Here is an 8,956-nt window from a genome sequence, read left to right as displayed (position 1 = left end):
GATGTGCATTTCATAAAGCTTCTCCATACTTGCCTGGTGTCCACAGAAGCCTGTGCATGCGCACTGCCATAGAGATGAATGGGAATGCATGTGCAGAGCCTTCCAAAAAGGGTCAAGCTGGAGTGTGTGGACAATGCAGCACCAGGTGAGAATAAAAAGAGGCTTGTCGGACTCCACATCGCCTAAACTTAGTTTATGGTGCTTATAGTTGGTGACATGTTCCCTTTAACCCCTTCCCGCTCCAGGGCGCACTTTTTACATCCTGCAGTGTTGGGGTATGTATGAAGAGAGATCGCGGGGTGATCTCTTTTCATATAGCGCCGGTGTCAGCTGTTTATTACAGCTGACATCCGCCGGCAATAGCCGATCTCTGCTATTAACCCTTGAAATGCCCCAAACGCCCCCCTCTCCCCGATGAGATCGCAAGGAGACGTGCGGGTGTCATGGCAGCCGGGGGCCTTCTGAGAGGCCCCAGGGCTGTCTTAGCTGACTGCCTTTCAAGCCACCCCCGTGGGGAGGCTTGATTACCTGTCAGATTGCAGTAGGATGTAGTGCTATAGCATTACATCATACTGCATGTTGTGGGCCCCTATTGGGGGGGGGGGGGCTTTAAAAAAAAAAAGTAAAAATAAGATCAATAAAGTTTTTTTTTTATTATGAAGGGGGGGGGGGGGGGCGCTAATGTTCAAGATTAACCTCATACTTGCATGGGGTTTAGAATATTTCTTGTTACGATTCCCCTGTGTTGAGTTACTCAGCTATAGAAAAACATTCTGGCCACAACTAGTAAAGTTCTAGTAGATGGATTATTTTTTAAAAATTAGTAGCAAAAGCAATTTGCGTGCTGAGCGCGCCCCCAAGTGGTGGTGACGGCAAGCAGCTGGGGTTTTATTTTAAATGTATGGGCTTTGAAAGGGAAGCAGGACTATTGAAGCGCCAATCAGAAAGACTGAGTTGCAACCCCTTCAAACATAAATGAAATCTATCAGCATAGAACTAGTTTAAAAATGTAGTTGCCCTCTAACATATTACAACTTCTTCTACCCAACCCATTGCTGATTTTACAGCACATCCTGGAGCAGATTTAGTAAGCAGTTACTCGAGAAGAGCGATGCTCGCCCGAGTAACTGCTTTATCCGAGCGTGCTCGCTCATCTCTAGTTATAAATGGTTACATTTTGTATTTTACAAACATGGAGAATACAACAATGATGAACTTCGTATACAAGTGATGATAGTTTGTCCTGCTACAAAAAGGCTAAGGTACAGACAGTCATAAAAATGTAACCACTCTTTTTAGAATTGGACCACATGCAATGTAAAGTACACCAATCATGACACTGAGGCACTTGAAACAAGGTTGTCTGAGATTCCTATAAATGGTTAAAGGGGTTATCTAACCTTTTAAAACGTGATGGGCCATCAATATCTGATCAGTTAGAGCAGTTGCTTGGGATTCCACACAGATCACATATTGGGCTATCTTCAGGGCAGGCCATCAACTTTAAAATGTTAGAGAACTCCTTTAACTAGTGGGTTCCAGAAGATTTCAGTATAGAGCTGGCTCAGTGTGGGGATTGTATATTGTGCCTGGCATTCAGCTGAAGAGGAACTTGTGTTTACTAGTGTTGCTTCCCTCGATTTAACACTGCACTATTCTGCTGCAAGGGCCTTTTTAGGAGAGTTGGAGGTCCTGATTGTATGTGTCGGCTTGAGGGACGGGAATATCGTAGCGGATCTGGGAGGTGAGTAAGGGGGTTTGGGGGGGCGCCGTGGCAGACTCTGCTGCGATAATCCGCTAGTGGAGTCCGCAACGGCCATGGCTCACTCAAACAAGTGAATGTGGCCTGCTTATTTTTTGTGCATGTAATAACTATACACAGCTTATACCATGCATAATTGCTGCGTAAATCCACATCGCCTATATTGGGGCGTAATATGTATCAAAATAGGACATGCTGTGTTTTTAAAGGAGTTCTATGCATACTAGTGATTTGCCACCCCCTCAGGCTAGAATGGCATTTTTGGATTGCATATAGCCCCTTGACACAGGTTGTACAGCTCTGCACCAATTCAATACTCCTTATGCTTCCTACCGTGTTTCCCTGAAAATAAGACACCCCCTGAAATTTGCAGAAGTCTCAAATATAAGGCACCCCCCGATAGTAAGGCATAGTAAAGTGTGCAGACAAGTCAAGAGGCCTGTCCCCTGCTGCCATCCCCGTTGTCTCCTACCTCCAGATGTATAGGTAGATCTGCAGACAGTCTGCTGTTATCCTGTCCCTGCTGTGCTGTACGAGTGTGCTGTTGTGAGCTCCCCTTGCTGGCTGGAAAAGTCCATACTGTACGTTCTGTTCCTGCTGTACACGTCTGCTGTGATGAGCTCCACCTGGTGGCCGGAAGCTGCAATACCATCCCTGCTTACAAGTGGTACTGGAACTTCTGTCTGCAGACAGGTACGTTACTTTACAGCCCTTATTTTTTTATGGCTCTGTGTGAGAGTCAGGCAACCTGTGTGTGATTCTTAAGACTGGGTTCTCACAGAGCGTATTTCCAGCGGAAATCTCGCAGTTTGGCCACAGCGATAAACAGCGAGATTTCCGCCGGGGAAAGCGCTGTTTCAAAACCCACGGCACTCAGCCGCTTGTTTTGAAGCGACCTGGCTGCACGCTTTTCCGTTTCTGTGGCCGGTGAATCCGCACCACAACACCGGCTTCTCCCAGCTTTGCCGTGACAGATTTGCTGTCCCATGTGGACGAGATTTCTGAGAAATTTCATCCACAAAGCTGGCCAATTGAGGGATTAGCGGCCACAGACGGATTTGCTGCGGTGAAATAAGACACCCCCTGAAAATAAGACGTAGCACATATTTGGGAGCAAAAATTAATATAAGACGCATCTTATTTTCGGGGAAACAGGGTAGTAGATGCCATGTTAAGGGCCTTTTACATGGGGCAATTATCGTACCCATACGTTCCAATAAAGAATTATTGAATTCCCACTGCAGATTTCGTTCATTGCAATGCTGCAAATAAAATCCATATGGAAGGATATGTTCACACGGCTGCGCATGATGTCTGGCTGAGAGGCTCGGCTTGATATTGCACTTGGCAATGTATGTGTGTATGTACAGGGGCGTAACTATAGGGGATGCGGTTGCACCCAGGCTTAGGGGGCCCATAAGGCATCTCCTCTCCATATAGGGAGCCCAGTACTATGAGTAAAGCATTATAGTTGGGGGCCCCATTACAGGTTTTGCATTGGGGCCTGGGAGCTTCAAGTTACGTGTGTGTGTGTGTGTGTGAGAGAAATATATATATTACAATACACACACATTATTTTCTCTCTCCAGGATCACATAGGAAACAATTGGCAATTTCTTCTGTAGGAACTCCTGAAAATAGAACATGATGTGATTGCTCATATGAATAAACCCCTTCAAAAGAATGGGTTTCATATCTGTACACGTTTTGTGCTTCTTGCCTGTCTGAATAAGCCCCTAACTTGTGGGTTTTGGTGCAGAAACTTTTTTAGCCGATTCCACAGCATGATATTTACGTGATGTGTGAACCCAACCTTTATTATATAGTAACAAATTCCTTGGTGCGTCCTACAGATTAGAACCGCCACTGTTCCTACAGACTCATTCTAGTGTGCTGTCACTAATGTTTTGTGATCTTGTTAGGATATTATGTAGCCTATCGCCCAGGTAGCCAATCTTCCCACAACTGAGCGTGTTTGTATACTGTGAAGAAAGGATTTCCTCAAATCTCCTGCTTTGAAACAGAATTTTAATGCAAATCACTGAAGTAAAAAGATGAGACTGTTGAAGAATGCTTTAATGGTTTCCATGGCAACATGTGTATTGTCAGGAAAAGTGCATTCCCAGGGTTCAGATTGCTGTGATTTGATTGATGTCTCAATCCGGCTGTTTCATGACCCGCTGCGAAAAAGAAAACATTTGTTGCACTCATCAAATAAGTAAGCAAGCAATAGACAATGTTGTGTACTGTGGGTAAAGATACCCTTAGAAGTGCTGCTGAGGGAAGACAATGGGGGAAGTTTAGACCCTCCCCTGTGGTTTTTCTAAAGTTTAGTTCCGCAACTTGGGACAGTTAAAGGGAACCTGCGACGCCCCCATAGCCCAGGCAGCGATGTTCAGGTGCTGTTATGGGAGGTGATGGAGCCAGGGGTGGTAATCTCCTCCCCCCCCCCCCCCCCCCCTTTTTTTTTTTTTAACTCGCCCACTCCAGTGGTGTCTTTCTCTGAAGTCGGCACACAGCATGAAAATCTGACTTCTTTTTAGAGTCCTGTGTGTGTTCCACAATAAATTATCCTTTTTCTCTGTTATGTACTTCTATCAATATTATAATCGCACATATAAGAGTTTCATTCGATGTTGACAACTCCTAGCTCCTACATTTTTTGACAATGAGGGTATTTAGTGACTCGCAGGTGGCATCATCTCTGTAGTTAACTTTTCCCAAATGGCCAAAACAACCATAAAGATTTCTTCCAGCCCCTTTGGACTCCCACGCAGAAAAAGTACCTTTTTGAAGCACTTGTATAATAGTGCCCACTGTTGTGCCCCTTACAAAGTAATAGTGCTTCCTAAGTGCTCCCTTAAGCAGTTTTCGGGGCAAAAACTATTGATGGGCTATCCTCAGGGTAGGTTATGAATGTTTAAGTGCTTGAGAAGAGCTCATCAATACTCTTAGTAGAGCCTCCTTAATAGAAATAGTGCTCTCTATCTTTCCTTAAAGGGGTGTTCTGGGCATTTAACCTTTTCTTAGTGCTGATGACACATCCTCAGAATTGATCAGCTTGTATCTAACACTTGAGCCCTAGCCATCAGCTGCTGTGGATTTTGTGCGGATCCGCTGCATTTCCCCTACGTGTGAATGCACCCTAAGGCTGCTTTCATCCAGCCGGAAACATCGTATGAAATTTGTGCGTTGTGAGATGCACAATTATTGAACTAATTCAAGACCCATTCTTTTGAATGGGGCCATGCATATGAGTGGGTTTTTGTTTTTCCCCTGCATCATACCAAGATGTGAGAAACAAATAGCAGCATGTCCTATCTTCGGACCGGCAGCAGCATCATCGCACCGCGTGCTAGGTGATGGCGATGTGAGGTTTCCCTGTTATAAACAATGGGAGAAATCTGCGATCCTCCGGCATGGCTGCCAGCTCCTTCCCCGAAATGATGCAAGGCGGTTTTGATATTAAAACGCTTCGCCTTCGTGGTGAAGTCGCATGCTGGTGAGCACAATATCAGGCCATGACTCACAGCCCGATACCGCACTCACGCGTGCGAAGTTGGCCTTTGGCTGGGTTCCTACAGGACAGAAATCTTGAGGAATGTCTTCAGCGAGATCGCACGGAAATTCCGTGATATTTCCGCAGGCTTTTCACCTGTATTCCGCTGTGGAAATTTCTCCCCATGGAGAGAGGAGAGCCCTCAGCAGAAACGGTGATGCCATTGACAGATCACAGATTTGAATTCCGCGCCACGTCAGTTTCAGCGCGGCTTGTCGGCACGTATGACCGAGATTTTTGCAAATCTCGTCTACTTTGCTGCTTAGTCTTGGGCTTAAAAATGCCTGCGGAATTTCTGTACGGAAATTCCACGGCAAATCCACCCTGTGTGAACGCAGCCGTAATGTACTCTGCCATATACAGCATATAACCTAAAGCTGGCCATACAGTTGAGATAACAGGTAGTGACTTATCTCTGGCAACTTATCTCCTGTGGGAACAAAGGGATGGGAATTTAAAAATCCAACATGGCTGCTCCCTTTTTCTTCCCACATCTGCTGTCCGAGAACAGTCAGGGGGTCCACATTCATATTTTTCCGAAATCGGCGAGTACTGATGACTTTTATTCCAAGTCTATGTAGCCAGCTTAAGATTCCGAACAACTTGCTATTACATCTATTAGTATTATTACATCTCTATGCGCTTCATTTAAATGTAAATGATATCTATGAATAAATTAGCTGTAACTACTGCTAATCATGCAGCGCACGTTTACTTCATCATGACATATTCTCTACTTATGAATATTCCTTGCCAACAATTTTTTTTCACGTGTAGATCCCCATTGTCCAGTATCCTTGCCATTACACTACGCTACAACCACATTCAAGAGATTAAATATTGCTCATGGTTATTCCTAGAAAATGTGACCCTGTAAATGTGCTAAATGCACAATTATATTGGGTGTGGATGTCCTTATTTGGGTTTGTTTGATTACTCAGCAAGAATTATTACAAGTGTCCTTATTAATAGAGCGAGCACACTTCAGTCCAGTTGAAGCAAGATTTAAAGGGATACACACATCTACTGTACATAGTGAAAAAAAATACTTCTCTGCTTTAAGGAGATATCCTTAACCCCTTAGTGACATGACCTGACCTACTATGAACTTAAAGGGGTTTTGTCATTAGACCGTCTTCTTACTAGATCTTCACCGATCTTCTCCTGGCTCCTCCACTCCCCGGGTCACCTCGCCTCCAGCCGGCTCGATCCTCTTCCTGTTTTGGAGCATCCATTAGCTGCAGTTCACTTCCTGTTTTTTTGCAAGACAAGCTGCAGTTTTTATTGGTACCATTTTGGGGTACATACAGCTTTTTTGATCACACTTATTGTGTTTTTTGGGAGTCAAAATGAACTAGATAAGCATTTTGGCCCTGTTTTGTTTTTTTTTTCCTCGGGGGTTACACTTTTCTATGCAGAATGAACAGAATGTTCAATTTATTGTACAGGTTATTACAGATGCAGTGATGCCAAGTGTGCGGGGTTTTTTTTAACATGTTTTAGATATTTTTTTTTACTACTTTTTAGTTATTTTTTTTTACACAATTTTTATGTCCCTGTAGGGGACTTGAACACCTGATCATATGATCACTATGATAATACACTGCAGTACCAGTACTATATACCACTATTACTAGTGATCATATGCCATGGCAAAGCCAGACACCATACTTCTGAGCCCGTGCCATGCACAGGACATAAGTTTAGTACCAGTTCATGACTTCTTAGAAATTCTTGCCTCTAATTCCACCCCTTTACCAGTGCATCATACGAGGCCTGCTTATGAAATACAGATCTCCTCCCTACTAACCACAACCGGGAAATTGCTCACTAATCCATTCCCTCCCAGATCACATTAAACAATCTCCTCAGCACCAGGTTAGAACTTAAACCACTTTTAGACAAGAGATTGGCTAGTTTCCGACAACAGATTGAACTAAACTATATTCTTATGAACTCTCTGACAAACGCGGTTGTCCCCTAGCTGGGCTCTTAAATCCTTGCACCTCACACACTTATCCCTTTCCTCACAAACTCCACAGGTAACAAGATCCACAACACAATAGCTATCACAGATCTGGTTCATACTCAAATCTTCCTCCAAACGCCCTACACCCTAAAATCAAAGAATATATCAAGGAAAACTCGCTCCCCACAGTCCCTACGGAAAACAGATCCTTTCTAGAACAAGATTTTACTGAGGAAGAGGTGGAATCGGTTATTAAGTCTACTCTTAATAACCCTGGGCCGGATGGGTTTTCCTCTGGCTTCTACGAAATATTTTGAGAGCAATTATCCCCTTTCCTTACTAGGGTATTCAGCTGTATGTCTCAACTATCGCCCTTCCCCATATAATATCTCTCTGTACTCATTATGATCATAGCCAAGTCAGGTAAGGATCCCTCTATATGTACCAGCTATAGGCAGATTTAGCTGATAAACCGCAACATCAAACTATACTCCAAATGTTTGGCCAACTGACTGTGTCCTATTCTCCCATCCTCGGTCCATGGAGATCTGGTCAGATGTGTAAGGGGCCAGGAGGCGAGGGATAAATAATGCCAATAAAACCCTACCCCTGATTAATAGTGGTTTATAACATAAATATCCTCTGTCTGCTATCTGTCGATGTTGAAAAAGCTTTTGACAGTGTGCACTGGGGTTTCCTTCGAGTATCTCTGAAATAGATAGAAATAGGATTGACAAAATCATGTCTCCATACCATAAACCCTCTGCTCAGGTCCGAACCAACAGAATCCCCTTGAGCAATGAAACCAGACAGGGCTGTCCTCTGTCTCCATTCTTATTTGCTCTAGTCATAGAGTACCTGGCCATGGCTCTGCGGCAGAGTCCCAGTGTGGACAGTCTCCTCATTGGATCTCAACATTACAAGGCCTCGTTATACGCTAATGATTTATTATATGTTTCTCAACCCTATAGCTCTCTTCTCTCTGCAGAATTTCAAAAATATGGCAGTAACTTCAAAGTAAACCTCTCTAGGATAGAACCTTTCAATATTTCCTTGCCTGAGTCTGAGATCTCTCACTTATCTCAACAATTCTCTATTAACTGGCGCAGCTCCAATATTAAATACTTAGGTATCCTCATCCCTAAAGATCTATCCTCTCTTTGCTCTTTAAATTATCTCCCCTTATTAGAGTGTACAAGTAATAACTATGACAAGAAACATCTCATGGTTTGGTCTTATCAACGTCCTGAAAATGGAAGTCATCCCTAGTTTCCTCTACTTGTTTCAGGCCCTAGCTGTTAGACCCCCTATCTGGCAGGGCTGGCCTTCTTGACCCTAAACTATATCATACGGTCGCAGTCTTACTAAGGCTCTTCGACTGGCACTTTCATAAGGATTCCAGGCAGTGGGTCAGACTTGTGATAGACCTGATAGGTACACCATTAAAATCTATACCGTAGTTAACTCCCTTAGACAAATCCAACTATGTTACACGTTCCCTCTTCGCCCCAGATTCTCTATTTACTTGGGATAAATTAGTTGTAAAAAACATTTGGTCTAGAAAGAAGGGCCCCCTAACCCCTCTTTCCCACAAGGCCTAGACTCAGAGAATCTCCAGGATACCTTTTTTTTTGCAGACCTACAACAATCTCAGTCCAAGGTCTCT

This window comes from Eleutherodactylus coqui, chromosome 8 (assembly GCF_035609145.1).
Source record: "Eleutherodactylus coqui strain aEleCoq1 chromosome 8, aEleCoq1.hap1, whole genome shotgun sequence".
NCBI lineage: Eukaryota > Metazoa > Chordata > Amphibia > Anura > Eleutherodactylidae > Eleutherodactylus > Eleutherodactylus coqui.
This window is presented reverse-complemented; position numbering follows the sequence as displayed.